The sequence below is a fragment of the Triturus cristatus genome, chromosome 4_1 (assembly GCF_964204655.1).
Source record: "Triturus cristatus chromosome 4_1, aTriCri1.1, whole genome shotgun sequence".
Classification (NCBI taxonomy): Eukaryota; Metazoa; Chordata; class Amphibia; order Caudata; family Salamandridae; genus Triturus; species Triturus cristatus.
Genome location: NC_140585.1, coordinates 707,414,495 through 707,432,533, shown reverse-complemented (window position 1 = coordinate 707,432,533; position 18,039 = coordinate 707,414,495). Strand labels below are relative to the sequence as shown.

General features: G+C 42.4%; 1 long non-coding RNA gene across 1 annotated transcript in view; it reads left to right on the top strand.

The window, feature by feature from the left end:
• Positions 1 to 5,769: 5,769 nt before the first annotated feature.
• The window catches only part of LOC146855409 (uncharacterized), a 126,771-nt gene continuing 114,501 nt past the window's right edge, over positions 5,770 to 18,039 (top strand). The window contains exons 1-2 of the long non-coding RNA XR_014980833.1: positions 5,770 to 5,854; positions 17,803 to 17,906. This is a non-coding gene — a long non-coding RNA (uncharacterized LOC146855409). The remainder of the gene's footprint in view (positions 5,855 to 17,802; positions 17,907 to 18,039) is intronic.

Here is an 18,039-nt window from a genome sequence, read left to right as displayed (position 1 = left end):
AATAATCAAATACCATTGTGTATCCCATCAAGCATTAACTCATTTGCAAAATCATTTAGAAGTGAGCAAACACATTTTCTCTCGACATTTTGAAATTGCAGGTTTTCATGATCGTAGTGCTACATGAACAAAAGTAATTTCTTGTTTCATTTTCAACAACTTATGCTAATCCACTTTTTCTACTAAATGAGTACTTTTTCTTAATTTTTCTAATCATTTGGTTTAAAACGACATTATTACGTCACACATTTGAACGTGTGTATTGTGAATTCATTAACATTATACATTTTCTCTCTCTCATGAATACATTTTCATCTCAAATTGATTTGCAACCGCTCTGCATTCTTTTACGATGTAAAAATCACACTGTTAGTGATGTTTCTTAAGTATGTATTAGTATAACACTATCCATTGAGCAGGAATTGATCGAGACAAATCATTCTAAGATAATTACTTTCCATCACCAGGCGAGAGGTCCAGTGGTGGCCAGAGAAGGAAATTTCCTAATGATCTTGTCCAGTAGATTGGGAAATATGCTATTTATGTAGAAGATGGTTCCTGAGTCATTTGTTTATTGAATACAACAATAAAGTGATAAGCATCTTATAATCTCATTATTTGCTGTTTTAAAGAACCTAATCACATAATATTGCAGTGATAACTGATTTTCTATCACTATCCAAATCTGAGCTCTCAAGTATGAGTGCCACTTAAAAATCTAACATCCACCCAAACCACTGTGTCAGATTTTTTGTCAGATACATATCAGTAGGCCCAACTGGCAAAAATATAACAGGTGAAAAAGAACTTGTACATACCTGGATATGCAGATCTTGGAGCAATGAACATGAAAATACCTTATGATGCCCTTTTTTCAGGACAAAACTCGAAATTGCCAGTATTTATTGCATTTGCTATATAACGATTTCCAGAGCATGATAAATAGCACTCAAGTACTAATACATTCATAACCAAGACCCATGGTTTCTATCAATAAGGCTAATAGTGGAGCAAGAAGGGACTTCTTTGTCTGGTGCCATTCATTAGTGCCACCAATGGGGATTGTTATTTATACCCCATATTGCTAGGTTTAGCTCTAAAAATATATCTATGATGAAAACAAATGTAGATAGAGCAAATGAGGTATGCCCACCACCAGGGAGTCAAAGGCATTGACCATATCCACTGTCATCAAAAGCAGAATTTCCTCAATAAGTCAATGAAACGTCATAATACCCAACTAAACAGGGTTTTCTTATCTGGGTCAAATAAAACAATTGCTCAGTAAGATCTGAGATATAATAATACATATTCACATTAATATCTCATCTGCAGTGTTCATATGTTCAGCAACTGTCTCACAATTTCATTTGTATTAATTTGATAAAAGCTTCAAGGTTTCCTGATTGAAATATAAAAATGCACTAGAAATATCCTTTGGCTCACATAGTTACTAAAAATCTGGGATTGTATTGCAATTATCACCATTTAAAGTTTCCAAGCTAATAATTTCCCGTTGTAATCTCTGTTTTAATGCTGTGCAAGAATCCTCACTATGATTATTTATATTGCCTTTAACCACATATGTGGTTCTTGCCATCTTCTGCACTTCCAAGATGATAGTAAAGGCAATTCGGAAAAAACCCAAAATGTTTTCAGACCTAATGTCACCCGATCTCTACAGGTTGCTTTACACCATTTCTTCGGGGAATATTCTTGAGGCCAAATCCACAGTCATTTGCATTTATAAATTCAGATTACAAATAGCTTTTTCTATGAAAGGCAAAGCTCCTTTTGCCTTTCCGAACCTGCCGTTTTTCACTCGTAAAATATTTACTCACTGAAAGATTTTACACCTAGAAGCATGTAAAGAAAGTGTAACAGTGATGTATGTGCAGTGCGGAATTTCTCTCCCACACTTTCCTAAACAAAACACTTGCCGGGTTGTTGGTAGGAACTGCAAATTTCACCTGGAGATGCTGAGGTGGAACTTTGCAATGGGAGGACACCTTGAGTCAGACCTTCAGACACTTAGGGGCCTATCAGAATGTATGTTAAATGAGTGTCTGATCGACACCATACCGGGATGGAATCTGCCTGACTATTAGTTGACGTTTCACCTGCCGAATTAGGATGCAACCACCCTAGGAGCTGTCGGGAAACATCAATTTTTCCATTGCAACTTGTGCGGCAGCCGGAAATGGGTCGCAGCACAAGCGGCAATAGAAAAATGGATGTATTCAAACTTCCATGCACCTTGTGCCAGGCACCATGCGGTGCCTGCCACACGGTGCATGTATGTTTGGGGGCCACCACAGGTGCCTCCCAGGTCTCATAGCGAAGGTACAGGTATCACCGACCATCGGATACGAATCCGGCAGTCAGACCGCTTCAATGGATGTCGGTGGGCCCGTCAGCGACGGCCTGTCGGTGGCAGGCCCACTGAAATCAGAGTAAGGGCCTTAATGTTGCTCAACAGCTGGAGTTTGCTGCCTGTGGCCATTTGGCTTCTGACGATATGCAGGGCAAGACTGCAGGACCTTATTGTGCCATCTGGTGTCTTTCACACTTGTCCCATTTCAGACCCATTGATGCCCCTAGGATCGTATTTTGCTCCAGCTTACAGTTGTACATGTTAGTACATGTAGTTAATTGTGAAGAAGTGGAGTTGAGGCCCCACTCTGTAGTCTGCAGGTCTTATGTTACTGGTTTTGAATTTACTGAGAATTCTTTCAAGGGGATTTCCTTCTCCACTTTCCATTCAGCCTGCATACATGGATGATTTCTGTGTGCCAGGTAGGAGTTAGGGATGAACAGGTGGAAAGCCATACAGGGTGGAGGGTCTCAGAATGCAATGGGCAGACTTGTGTTGGGGAGTCAAGTATAGGCCATGCTGGACTCACCACTAGAATTGCAACTTGGGCACAGGCAGGCAAATGGAGCATCTGAGATCCAGGCTGGGTGAATAGAGTCAAATGTGAATATAGGTTAGCTGGGATGTGTACCTGAATTGTGTGGCTTCAAACACATGTGAAGTGGCTTTGCAAGAATTCAACATGAGAAAGAATGCATACAGGAAACAGTGTGGGAAATGCCATTAGACCAACATGCCTACCTGGCTGTGTCACAAAAATAACCAAAAGATGAGCCATATGATCAGACCATGTTACATCATTAGGATACACCTGATTCTTGTTATTAGAGTGAAGTTTAGCTGTGGTGCCAAAGATCCTCCAAAGTTAATGTTGATAGTTAATGAACATGGCCTATTAGGGTTATGATGAGACGACATGTGCATTTTCAAACGAGTGCAAACAGTTTAGTGTTTTAAGAATAAGTGGAAGCAGCAGTTAGACATGTGATTATGTCATGATACTTTGATACTGTGAAAGGAACATACATGGGTGAATATTTGCATTATATGTTGATCCTTCCCTTGTCTTATGACCACGGTCTCCAGATCAGAAAAACATGCAGAATGTGGGATTGCATTATGTTGATTGCACATTGATCTGTGAGGTGTAATTGTCTGAGACCTGATTCAGATCTGTTTCCAGGTATAGACACGTCACCAGTATAATGATGTACTTCTCTTTCACATATCTCAACTATTCCTGCCATTTCTACTTACGTCCCCCATGTTGTATCTCTCTACTCCATGGAATACACCATGCCATTGACCTCTTACCACATGGCCTACTTACTAGTTGCAATATAGTTGTGTGAAGGCACATCTATCACTTCCATGGTCCCAAAATCTGCCTATGTGAAGTTCCTCTTTCTCTTATAAATATGACTCCATCTTGGGAGTGTGCCCCTGGAACAAAGTGCTGCTGAAGTGGAAGAGGGTTAAAAACAGCTATTTATGTGTTTGGTTGTGTGATTGCTTCCTGGTGAGTGTTATGGCTGGTTTTCTACTCTCTCAATTTGAAATATTGTACAACGTATGTTTACACGACAAAATATTACATTTTCATTTAACATTTAGTATGTTGTACACCATCATGTTTTTTGTTCTCAGATCTTTGAATCATAACATTATGATGTCTATTCATGATTGGAACATGCAAATTGTGAATGGGACATCGAGGTAGGGTTGTGCGCAATTTTATGCTATGCTTATATAGCTTTCAAAAGTGGGAAACAATTTGGATAAGAGTAGTACACAAAGTTTGCCCTATTCACAATGACTATGCATGCATTGATAAATGAATCACACTTCATGCTTTGGGATATCCTTGGACAGTAAAATAGAAAGAGAAAAGCCATGCTGATGCAGCAACCCACACTCACAGTAGTGTACAAAATGAAGCTACTGCAGTACCGGGGGTATTAGGGATGATGGTTGGCTTGGAATGCTTTGGGATGTGGCAGGCCCAACCTGATAAGCTGGGATCCATCAAGTGCATAATAGTTGATGTGCTACCCTCAAACCTCTACTATCCACTGACTGCTTTTGAGTAAAGGAGATAGTTATTTTCTCAATGGGAGGGTGGCCGCTGACTCAACCATTGGGAAAACACTCACTGCAGGGCAATCACAGATATCTGACGCCTGACTCGACAGTGGAAAGACTAACCATTTTAATGGAATGCCCCATTGATACCATGTCTCCTGTGTATTTTTTGCCCCAGAGAAAACTCTCATATTATCAGGGACAATGATTTTTCATTAAAAATATATAAATAAATAAACTCTTTTTGGGGGGGGTTGCCTTTGGAAAAGAAAATCCTGAACTAGCTGGTATTGTGGGAATTCCCACCATGCTACATTTTGAGTATAACATCTCTGCTAGTGGACAACTCCTAATATGACAGATAAGCTGTGGCTAGGGCAGGGGAGACAATACCTCAACCACTCTAGATATCAAGTAGCCCTTGCACCGAGGCCGAAAAGACCTTTTTAGATTATGATAGAGTATTTTTGCTGATGCAAAGCAAACTGTATGAGTGAGACCTGTTGTATATATTGTATGTCAATTAAATACAGTTAACGATAAAAAGTGGCACAGTTTAAAGTTCACAAAAAATAAATGCTTTTTATTAAATCAACGGAGAAAGAACGTTGTTGAATGTTAGTTCAGTTCTGCTCTGGGATAGCCCAATGATAGCATTTTATTTAAAAGGTTTTTACAAAGATGCTGTGATTGCCAAAATCACAAGGTGTAATGATAAATGAGTGGAACAACAAGGATGTGTCTGGCATTATGAACATTTTGTGAAATATACTATTAACAGGTCCCACATAATCATGCAAATTCTGTCTTGGTAATTTGCATACCTTCTTCTTATCATGTTACAGTGAAAGGAAAAGCATGCAATTTTGATACAGCTGACTCACTTAGTGATTTGATCCTGTAAAATATTTAAAATCAACATATATTGAATGTTTTGGAATGCTCACGGAGAATTTTATGCAAATGCTGGAATCAAAATAGAGATGCCTTTTCACTCTGGATCCTGAGAACTGGAATAATTTGGGAATCTTTGAAAGATTGCTTCTCTCAATTATATAGCTCACAGATAATATTGACCAGAAAACGAATAGTGCCTCACATGTTCTGAGCCACTGGGTAAGATTCCATCTCTAAGTCTAAGCAAAGCAAATTGAAAGGAAAGAGTTTAAGTGACGAGTTTAAGTGAAGTTAATAATGTAGGCCCAGGCTTTTCAAAGTAAAGTTTTTATTGGACCACTTGAAGTTTATTTTCATGTAATTGTTTTTGAGAGATCCTTTCCGTTACATACTGATGTTGTTTTTTTTCCTGTCCTAGGCTCTTCAAATGCGCTATGATGCTTATAATTTCTTGGATGTGAAAGATTTTAAAAGTCCAAAAATTGAAGAATTTCATAACAAGTAAGTGGTTTTTTTTAGATTCACAAGTTGGATAAAAGCAACATTAATCGATTATGGTTCCTGTGAGGAAGTAAGCGGCAGGAGTTAGATGAAATAAAATCTAGATACTGATACACTTGTATACCCTTGCCCAACTATTGAAACAGAAGTTGGGCAAAATGCTGGCTAATGTAATCCATGGATTTCTTTACATTAGCATGGCCATGCTAAAAAAACATAAAATTGGAAAATGCCCTTGGATAAATATATAGGAACCAATAATGACAACGTGGAAAGACAACCGCTTAATAAATTATTTTTTATGCAAAGTTGGATGCAAAGAAAGTAAAAATGGCTATGCTATAAATAGACTAAATAATTGATTGTGGTTAGATATACCATTACTATAATACAGTTTATACTAGAGGATAACTAACATCTAGAAAAAGACAAACAAGTTCAGAAATGTCCCAAGTCTTGCAAAGGATATTTTTGGTGGAAGAATGGGATTTAGGTGCAGACTGAATGGCAGTGGCCCACAGAGACCTGCAGTGGAAGTTCAAAGTGGGTTTCATGTCTCTGAATCAGGTCAATGAGCATTTTTAGTGAAAGGGTCTTGAATTGAAGAAAAGGTTTTTAGGTGGGAAAAGGCCTGTCTAGACAATCAAGCAAGACATGTGGCAATGGAATCAACATAATGCCTTTTCCAGAGCTGGTTCTCTCACATATACATTTCTGGATCAAGTTTCCCTTAGGCATAAGGGGATTAGAGGCAGTGTCCATAGAAAGTTAAATCAACTCTGTGGATGCTATTGTTGAAGTTTCCAGCTCTGTTTATTGAAAGAGAACTTTAGTATGGAGTGAGGCTCTGCACACATAGCCAGTAGTCCTGCATACCCTCTAACCCTGAGGATGATGGTAGTCTAAGGATCTGATGCTCTATTATAGTGATAAGGTATACTTGTAACATTGTAAGACTTTTGTTCTGGCAGAGGTTATGTGGCAAATTCTATTCAACCCTAGGTAATATAGACCACTATTTGTCTATGTATTTTCAAGTATATAGGCCAGGATCTTTAACTGGTGTTGAATGCAGCTACAGAAAAGCAAGACAATCTTGGATTAAACCCATTCGGTGGGATCTCCTACAAGTAGGATGAGTATACATTAATGGGTAAGGATAGGAATAGGATCAATCAAGATACGAGGGTTTCAACACTACAGTCAAAATAAAGGTATTCCTTTTGGGAACCTCTGAAAAAAGGGAATTTTCTCACGCAGTTTGCTGTAAGTTAGCACATCACTAAATGGCACCAATAGTCTGGGGGGTCCTTACCTCATCTTTTGGAATAGACAACCCTGACTAGGTTTAAACTTGAGGTTGCTCTGGCCGGTGCGCCGCCAAGGATACCCCCGGGCTGCCCAATAGCGGTCACTACTGACGGCTTATTTATTTGTTTATTAATTGAATTTATTGAGCGCGACAGCTACCCATGAGGGTTTCCCGGCGCTAAGAGACAGATCAACAACATCAGGCAGAAGATTTAGAGATCAAAGAGCCAGGTTTTCACCGCTCTGCGAAATCGCATATGACAGTTTTCCATCCGAATGGCCAAAGGAAGTGAGTTCCACAGTCTGGGTCCTAAGTTCGCAAAGGAACCACCGCCCATTCTGATGAGTTTAAACTTTGGTACATTGAAGAGATGATGGGATGAGGAACGAAGTGAGCGAGCAGGAAGGTAGGGGCTGACAAGGGCCTGAAGGTAGAGGGGAGCTGATCCGATTTTGATCTTATGCATAAAGCTCAAAGCTTTAAACTTTATACGATTTTCAACATGAAGCCAGTGCAGCTCTCTCAGGCGTTCTGTAATATGATCACATTTCCGACAGCCACAGAGAAGCCGAGCTGCGGCATTTTGTACCAGCTGAAGGCACCGTGTGACGGCCTTGGTAGACCCCAGGTAGAGCACGTTGCCGTAATCTAATCTCGAGGTTACCAAGGCATTCACAACAGATCTCTGGGTGTTTTTGGGGAGTATCCAAAAGATTTTACGTAGCCATCGTAGGATGGTAAAACAGGTGGCTGAGACTTTGTTGACCTGATCTTTCATGGATAGTCCCCTATCCATAATTACTCCCAGGTTTCGCACTTGTTCAGATGGAGTTGGTAGGGGACCCATGGTAGTAGGCCAATGTCTTAAGTTCCAGAGGTCGGGTTTGTTACCAAGGACCAGGACCTCAGTCTTTCCGCCATTTAATTTGAGTAAGTTGCTGTTCATCAATCCAGATATTTTGCTGAGTCCTGCTTGCAAAGGAGAAGGAACCGTGGGATCAATTTGAGATAGTGAGAAAACAATTTGTGAATCATCAGCGTAAGAGTAAAGCCAGAACATTGTGCAACATAAGCCAAAGGTGTGACATATAAATTAAAAAGAAGTGGACTAAGGATTGACCCCTGGGGTACACCATGGGGGGAGGAATAGCTCTTTGAGGAGGATGACTTAGAAAAGATTTGAAAGGTACGATCAGACAAAAAGGATGCGAGCCAGTCCAAGGCTTTATTGCCAATGCCGATGGCAGCGAGGGATTTGAGAAGGATACTGTGTAACACAGTATCAAAAGCTGCGCTGAGATCAAGTAAGAGCAGCGCAACTGTATCTCCTCGATCCAAGAGCAAGCGCAGATTGTCTGTAATGCCCAAAAGGGTCGTCTCCATAGAGAAGCCGGGGCGAAATCCAGACTGGGATGGATGCAAAAGGCTATTGTCTGTTACAAATTTTGAGAGATGAACATGGATGTGTCGTTCCAAAAGTTTCGAAAATACCGGTAGTAAAGAAATGGGACGGTAGTTGGCGGTCACCTTAGGATCTGCCAGCGGCTTTTTCAAGAGCGGGGTGACCATAGCATGCTTCCAACAACTGGGAACGGTTGCAGTATCAAGCGAGTGGTTTAACATTTTACAAATAGTGGAAAGATGTGAAGAATTCAGAGAGCGTAGTATCGGGGCGGGCAAAGGGTCCTGCAGGGATCCTGACTTGACTTTGCTCAATGTTTCTGAGAGAGTTTCCGGGCAGAGATCAGGCCAGGACAACAGTTGAGGCGAAGATGACACCAACGAGTTGACAGCCTCTTCCCTAGTCTGAGGAGAAATCGCGGAAACATTTAAGTTGCTTTGAGCAAAAATGTCCTGATGTATATTCGTAATTTTGGAAATAAAGTACTGGGCAAGCTCATCGCATTTCGTGTTGGATAACTGGGGAGGTGTTGCCGTGGTCTGTGAACAAGCGAGCTCCTTTACCACGTTAAACAGAGTTTTTGATTTATTTATTGCTTCGTTGATAGTCTTATTGACGTGAATAGCCCTGGTTGTAGCACACGCCTTATGATAGCATGTGAGCTCTGTTTTATAGGAGGTATCAGATATAAGGGAGTAGTCTTTCCTCCATAAGCATGCAAATTTCTTACATTTAGATTTGTGCATTTGGAGCGTATCATTGTACCAAGGAGCGGGGGCTTTATGGATTATCCCTTTCTTGTGGGTAGTGGGAAGACAGGTATTTATGGCTTCAAAAAGCCAATCATTAGCGGCACTGGCCATCACATCCATATCATTGGATGCGAATATATTTTCAGGCTTGAGATCAGTTAGGATTTTATTAAAAGAAGCAGAGTCGAACTTTTTCCAGTCCCTTTTCTGTGTGTTAGTATCAGGTTTGTGAGTAGGTGTGTTCTCATTGTTAGTGACGGTAAATTTAATTAAGAAATGATCAGACCAGATGACTGGCACCGCCGCGGAACACTTAACATGGATACTATTAGAAAAGATTGGGTCTAGGAGATGTCCGCCCTTGGGGGTGGAGCCCTTGTTATATAAAAAGAGATTCATGGAAGCAAGGTCCGCAATGAGGTTGCAGGCCAGACTGTCATTACGGTCGTCCAAATGAACATTCAGATCACCGACGACGAAAAAGTTACTAGATGTAGATAGAGCCGAGGCTATGAGTTCAGAAAGTTGTAACTGCCATGTGTTAGCAAGACCTGGAGGGCGATATACTAGTAGGCCCGAAAGGGTGGTTTTAGGTTGGAGAGCCAGCTTAAAATACGCTGCCTCACAGCCGTTTAACGGAGCAGGATCAAGATGGCATTGATAAATATTTTTAAATATTATTGCCACACCGCCTCCAATTTTCCTGGGGCGATCGTGCCTTACAATCGCATATTAAGCAGGGAGGGCTTCTGCCATGTCTGGTCCGGAACTATCGCGAAGCCACGTTTCTGTAATAAAAAGTGCGTCAGGGGATTCATCTGTGAGGAGATCGAAAATCTCACGTTTATGTTTGGGCAGGGAACGGCAGTTCAAGCTGAGGAAGGTGTAACTTAAAGGGAAGCTAGGCTACAACATCGTTGTGGAGTATCTAGATGGAAGGAGCAATGAGGGCAGAATTGTGGAAACTGATCTAGCATATTAAAAGTAGCTGTCGGATGATCCCTTGTAGGTCGAAGAGCGAGGATCTGATCAGCATCATAGCATAATCGAGGGCACACAATTTGACCAGGGAGTATGGCCCCTGGGCCCGAAAGGGTGCAGACGGGCGCAGACGGGCTTGCCTTCGGTGCGCTGACGACGCGCCAGCTGCGCCCATCCGCTGCGCGAACGGGGAAAGCACATTATTATTAGGAAGGGAGATGGAAGGGGCGTGGCCTGTTGGAGGGGGCGTGGCCAGTGGCCTCTGGGGAATGGCGGCGAAGATGTTGTGGCCCGCTGCAGCTATGCAATCAGCTGCGCGGGACTGCCCAGAGCGTAAATAGTTAAAGTGCAAGTGCCCAGGAGGGGGAAGTGAGTAGATAAAAATACAGTTAATACAACAAATTTAAAAGTAAATGCAATTTGCGCTTTCTCCCGGCTTCAGCCTCAGGAGTTCGATATGCCTCTGCCTCGCGCTCGCATTCAGCGCGTTTAAATGACTTTGGCGGGGGCGTGGCCTGTTGGAGGGGGGCGTGGCCAGTGGCCTCTGGGGAATGGCGGCGAAGATGTTGTGGCCCGCTGCAGCTATGCAATCAGCTGCGCGGGACTGCCCAGAGCGTAAATAGTTAAAGTGCAAGTGCCCAGGAGGGGGAAGTGAGTAGATAAAAATACAGTTAATACAACAAATTTAAAAGTAAATGCAATTTGCGCTTCCGATACCTCGGGATTTATGTCTCCTTGGACCCGAGGCGGCGTTTTGCCGGTAACTTAGACCCGCCCTTGCAGCGCCTTAGAGCAGACGTAGTGCGTTGGAAATCTCTTCCTCTTTCTATGCTGGGGAGGGCGGTCCTCTTTAAGATGATGGCCCTTCCGCGTTTTCTTTATGCACTTCACAACACGATGGACCCGGTACCTGGCTCCTACTTTAAGGAGGTTGAAGGCCTCCAGAGGAAGCTCCTATGGGATGGCAGACCCCGGATCGCATTCTCTAAGCTGACCCTGAATTGGTATGATGGGGGTATCAGCCTCCATGATATTAGGAAATACTACTGGGCGGCCCAGCTGGCAGCGATTAATCATGGGATATACTGTGACCCGAGAGATCCCGGCTACGCCATGGACAGGTGGCTGCTTCCCGGGGGAGAATATACTAGAGCGCTGTATGCCAGGCAGGGTAGATTCCCACTCACCGGCCCCAAGGCACATGCCGTCCAAGTATGGCACGCAGTTATTAAGCATTTGGGGTGGGACGGCAGACTGACGCGGGCAACGCCTCTCTGGAATTCCGAACAGTTAGGGAGCCTCTGGAAATCCAAGGGCTTCGATAAGTGGGACTTTATAGGGATCACTCAGATTAAGGATGTGTGGGGTCAGGGCGGGGTGTTGCCGTTCACCACCCTTAAGGAGCAGTACGATATGGCGGACGCCGAGTACTTCCGTTATCTGCAGGTCCGACATGCGTTGCGGGCACGGGTCCCTGGGGGGGAATCGCTGCCGGAGGCCTCGGATCTGTTGGTGCGCCTTAGGGGCAACTGGAACAGTGAAGGTCTAGAGCTCGATGATGAAGACTGGCAGGAGGCGGTCTCCTCCCCCATGGTGGTGGCGACTCAGGCCAGACTTCGGCTGGTACAGCTTGATATTCTCCACAGGACGTATGTAACGGGTCCCGGGCTGGTTCGCATGGGGCGAGCGGATAGCGAGTTGTGTAGGAGGGGGTGCGGTGAAACTGGGACTTTCTTTCGTATCCTTTGGGGTTGTCGGCGGATAGAAGCATATTGGAGAGATGTGCACCGGGTTATGCGGACCGTGCTGGGCGTAGACATCCACCCAGAGGCGCGAAGGTGCCTGCTAAATGTCTGGGAGCCGACTGACCTCAACGCGTACACTCAGCAGTGGGCTACGCTGGCGTTTATGGTAGAGAAGAGGAACATCGCGCAGTTGTGGGGTGCGGCACAGTCACCCGGGCTTGGGAAGTGGAGAGAGGATCTCGATTGGTGCATGTGGAGGGAGAAGTCGGTGTTTGTTGCCAGGGGCTGCCCCGGAAAGTGGGTCAAGGTATGGGGTGCTTGGAACCACTATAGAGGCGATATATGTCCCCCACCAAACAGACAGACGGTAGATGAGGCTTGTGCATCCCCCTGACCGCTAGGGAAAATTGCTGTTAAAATGTCTTGCTATGTGTATTATGTGGCCATTTGTACCTTGCTCTCGCCTGTAACTCAACATTTGTGGAATGACTGTCGAATTGGTTTAATAAAAAGAATTACAAAAAAAAAACTTGAGGTTGCGGTTTTGGGTCATAATAAAAATGTATTTTTTTTAAGACAGATTTTTAAAGAATGGGCACTTCAATACACAACTCTGGTTAGTTCTGACATATATTTCAAAGAATATGGAAATATACATGGGTATATCTTGAATTGCAACTTTTTAATCAAAACTACAATCAAATTATTGACACGTTTTATGACATATATTCAGAAGCAGTGACACTGGTACATTATGATAAATATTTTCAATATAATAAATTCACGAAAAGGAAATGAACTGTGAACAGAATTGAGAGAAAATACTGATAAACAAAGTGTCCTATGACTAGCTACAATCAATACTGAGAGACATTTGTCACAAAGCAGACCACATCATGATACAGAATGTGTTGAATATTGTAGTGGAATATAATGTGGATCAAGAACTTCTGTGACCTACTCTAAAGAATTAAAGTTATTTAAAATCACATATGCACACTTTTGGTGATATTTGTACAAAGCAGATTTTTAAAACATATCATTTACATTTGAATTGTAACAAAGGGACCTCTTTTTGTGAATATGTTTTACCAAAATGGGCAGTTTGAATTTTTATATATCCTTTCTTCCATGAATGACCCAAAGGTATCAGAGCACATTACTTTAGCACCAGTTGTGTTACAGACGGACACATTCAATTTTTGTTAGGCACAGGAAGATTAAGTGATAGGCCCAGAGTCACAGGATGTTGAGTGTCCCTGCCCAGACTGGAACCCAGTTCCCCAGCTTCGAGGTCGACCGCCCTAGCCATTAGGCCACATCCTCTCACTATATATCTGCAGAACCGTTACTCACATGAAATAGAAGGGCTTACAGTAGGCGTAATATTTTAACAACCTACAACTTCTTCAAGACAGATGTGGAAAGTACTTCAAGATAAATTCATATTCAAACATTAACTTAATGTCTCTTTTAGAACACATCTGTCTCCTTTGGATCTAAGAAAACTATGTTTCTTGATCCTTCATTCACTTCCTGCTCCTCCGTCGTAACTAAATCAAGTGGATGATGACGTTTTGGGTTTCATGCTCTTCGAAAATCCTTTCTATTGACTACTTTTCCCAAGTTGTTTCTTCCCTGTTAGCTTGTACAATTCTTATGAAGCTGGGCCTTTCTGAATTAGGAATGCTCTCCTGTTGGATCCATAAATGAACTGCTACGGGTGGGCCTGCAACACTGGTTGCGCCACCCAATTAACTAGCACTTCAAATATGCCCCAGGCCTGCCATTGCAGTCTGTTTGTGCACTTAAACTGGCATTTCAACTCAACAAAATAATTTTTCCAGGACAGGACCTTCCTTTTTAGTACATATCAATCACCTTTGTGGTAGGGTGTGGACAGATCAGAGGGTAGAATGTAATGCATTAAAAAAGTTGGAAATGTACTTTTTAGTTTTACATGTCCTGATAATGAAAGGTTCTTACATTTGTTTATCACTATTGCAAGGCCCAAATCTCCCATAGGAGAACAGTGGAGGTACCTTATTACCTTTAATGACCAAATGGGTGGAGGTAACTGTTACATGTTTGGTGTCTTTGTAATTGTAATGAACAATTGTAAAGTTAACATTTTCCTTCCTTAGCCATTTTTGGTGCCTACAGCCAGTCTCAGGGACATGTGACTGGGGTAGTTGCCAGTTCAGCTTTGTGTTCTTCCCAGATAGCCACACTCAATAGGTAGGGTAGGTGTGCCTTGATGGGCCATCACTTGTAAAATGGGAGGGAGGAGCCTGAAGATGCCCCATTCAGACTTGAATTGGCTGTGTCTTGCCTCCACACAAATGCTGCCAAACCCCCTGTAGTTAGTCTGGAGCCAGGAAAAGGAAGGCAGGACAACTGTGCACTTCAAAAGCATGCCCTTAAAAGGTTCTCCCTGCTTCAAAGGCATACTGGGTATACATACTGGACCTCGGAAGCTAAGTTTTCATTACACTTCTGGACCTGTGGATACTCTGCAAAAAAGAAGCACTGCTGTGCTGCTGAAAGGATTGCCACTCTGCTGGACTACTGCTTTGAATAACTGCTGCCCTGCTGTGTTGACTTTCTGGCCTCTTGCCTGGGTATGAAGGACTGGACCTGCATCTGTTGAACCTAGCACCATCAGAGTGACTATAAGCGCTAGTTGGCTGGCCTCCTGATTTGAGCTTCAGGGACAGAAGGCTCCAACATCCTCTAACTCAGAACCTGAACTCAGCATCGGAGATTCTACCCTGTCAAGTGGTCCCTGTACCTTTGAAAGTGGACCTAAGGCACTCTGCAAGTCTCTGTGAATCAAGCAGAACTGAAGCATTTTCTCTGCTGCTCGGCACAACCCTGAGTAGAACCAACGGATTGCCGTTACTGCGTGGAACAGTACAGTGGCAAAGACCCACATCACATCACAACCCATCACCCCCTCAGAACCGTTGCAGGCCCTCATTGATGGGATCGTCAACGATGATATTGGATATCGCATAGCAGTCTTATTGCATCTCATAACCGGTGCATCGATTCCGCTGCACAAAACACCTCCGAAGCGGGTCCTCGCAATGCTTCGCACACCAGGATTTAAAGTATTCTGTTAACCGTCCCGCACTCCATCGTGGTCAGCCTGAACTTGTGGCTTTGTCCCTGTCTGGCGTGACCAGATATCCACAGTTTTGTGCTTTTTGGCACTATTTTAACTGAAATCTTTAAAATTGCATATCTACTGTTCTACTTATTGGATTTTTTGTCATTTTTGGCTTGTTTTATATACTAAAAATAACAGTTTTCATTTTGGTTTGAGATACTTTTTGTGTCGTGTTTTCACTTTATTGCTATGTGAAGTATTCCACAAATACCTTGCACATTGTCTCGAAGTTAAGCCTGATTGCTCTGTGCCATGCAGCCAGGGGGTTTAGTACAGGTTAATTTAGGGCTGGTTTGTTCCTCACCCTTACAATGATTGTGGTTGCTGCTTGACCAGGATTCACACCCCAGTCAACCAACAACACAATGCCTTACACTAGTGGTATCACAATATCCTACATATTTCTCACTCTCATACACAGCTGGCCGGTAGTGGACATCCATACCTTTCTTTCCTGATCTGATCATCTTAGCACGTAAAGCACTTTAATTCCTCCTCAGTCTTGTGATGAGTAAACCCAGTATATCATGCTTTGATTATCTGCAGATTGTGCCTCAAGGGCTTCCAAAGGACAGTCTCAGTGGGTCTTCATTCTTGTGAACTCTCTTCATGGTCCTAGCTGTGCATGCCGTCACAGCAATTAGGGTCTGCCAGCAATTAAGGTTCATCATATCATGATGTGGGGTCCATTCTTCCTTACTTCTCCAGTACTATTTGCACAGGCTTTTTTATGGCTTGATGGCCATCACTGCCAGTTGTGTGACTTCTTCTTGTTTTCCAGTGAATAGTGAAAGGAACAGCCTATCTTAGTGATGTTAGTTCATTCCCCTAGCTCTCTGCTTCACCTCTTGGCTCATCCCACAAACAAAGTCAAAGGTTGCATGATCATGGTGGATAATTGTCTCATCAGGAGCTGCAACATAGCTGCTGGAACCGTGCACAGGCACTCATTAGGGAGGCTTCCTTCATGATTCTCAGCTGGCTCCAACCCATTGCTGTTTTTAATGAAGCCTCACCTCTCAAAGTAATTTTTGTTTGGTAAAAGTGCCTGGTAGACACTTATCAGAACAAAAATAAATTTGAACATACTTCTTTCCATGAATGATACACCTGATGTATGATATCCATAAATTGCATTACATTATAAATGGGTAGATGTCAGCAATAAAAATGTTTTTTACATTGGGGTTCTGAGTGGTATTCTAGACAACTCAGGTTTTGCTCTAGCTGCGCTTGGAACCTCTAACTTAAAATATACCTTCTACCCATCTACAGTGCTCGTTTTCCTTAGGCTTGGACCTCAACAGAGAAGTAGTGGCAGCCTTCTAAGTGTATTTTACTCAAAGTCCAATTGGTGGGTATTGCATGTCGAGGGATTGGGCCAGATTTACCAATAGAACAATGTCATGCATCTTGATTGAGAGGCAGTTGTTTCTATTTGGATTGCTGGTGATGAATTGCTGTCAGGAACAGGTTGATGAATGAACAGATCCCAAGAGCAGTGATCCCTATAATGATTTCTGGTAACTCACTCTCAGTGGGAGTGAAAGACCCAGGCAACTACTTTTCAAATTGTGCATTACTTGTAGTAATCCAGGTAATTTTCTAATGCTGTTGAAGAGACAGGCAGCTATTTCATGAGAGGTTGGTGAGCAAAGACATTGACTGAAAGGCTGAATGACATTTGGTGTAAATATTATATTTACATTTCACGTAAGTTTCTAGTTACAGTTGGCTGATAGGGAAATGGATTAATTAGTGTAGGATGAATAAACATCACACAAGTGTTCTTTAAAGGTGATATCTCTGGATGGTGATAGTTGTGGGTGTCCAATTAGCCTTAAAGTGTCTATCTCTCTTCAGTGATTTTATTGTCCTGGTACATAGAGGAAACTGTTGCAATTGAATCAGTTCCAACTGAATTCACTCATTTCTGATTACTGGTAAAGTTAGAGTTTGGGTGTAGCTATCAAACATTTTTTGTATTTATAATATACAATGGTGCTTGTGTTCTGTTTCATTATTCTGCTCCTCCTTTCATGAAATACATATAGTTCAATGGTGTCAGTATCAATGTACTCTTCTCCAATATCAAAATAACATGGGAGCCGTGGTATGAAGTCTCAAAACAATTCTCTTTATTATTCTTCAATACAACACCAAAATTCAACTGTTCAATTTGCTGACTAACTGACAGGGTCACTTGGCAATGAAAACAAAAGGTGTCCAACAAAGTATGGTTCATTTTGTTTGTGTGTGTGTGTGTGTGTGTGTGTGTGAGTGTGTGTGTGCGTGAGTGTGTGTGTGCATGTGTGTGTGTTTGTGAATGTATATGTGTCTGTACAGGTATATGTGTAGGTGCCCTTTTGTTTGTGGGTGTTTACACAGCAGCATCTGTAATAGCAACTGAGCACAATAATCAAATAACTTAAGAAAGGAGGCTGCCATCTGTTGATATGTTGTAAGCAGCTACCATTCATAAGAAGAAAAAAAACTTGTGAAATGACGAGTGTTACACAGTGACAAGCAGAGTCATTTATTTAATTCTGAAAATGATAACTTCTTTTTTGTCCATTTTTTTTAGGTTCTTGTTATCTTTAAATGTCCCTCACACAGTCCTGGAAATCAATGAATCATTATTCCTTCCAACTTCCCTAACATCACTCAGGAGAACAACTTTATCATCAGGTAATCAGCGCAAATTCATAATTTGAATTTGGGGATCTTTTTAAGCTGCTTTTGTTGCCCGGTTATCAATCATGTTTAAGGGCCTTATTACGACTTCAGGGACTGACGGCTGGACCCCCAAAGCTGTGTATGA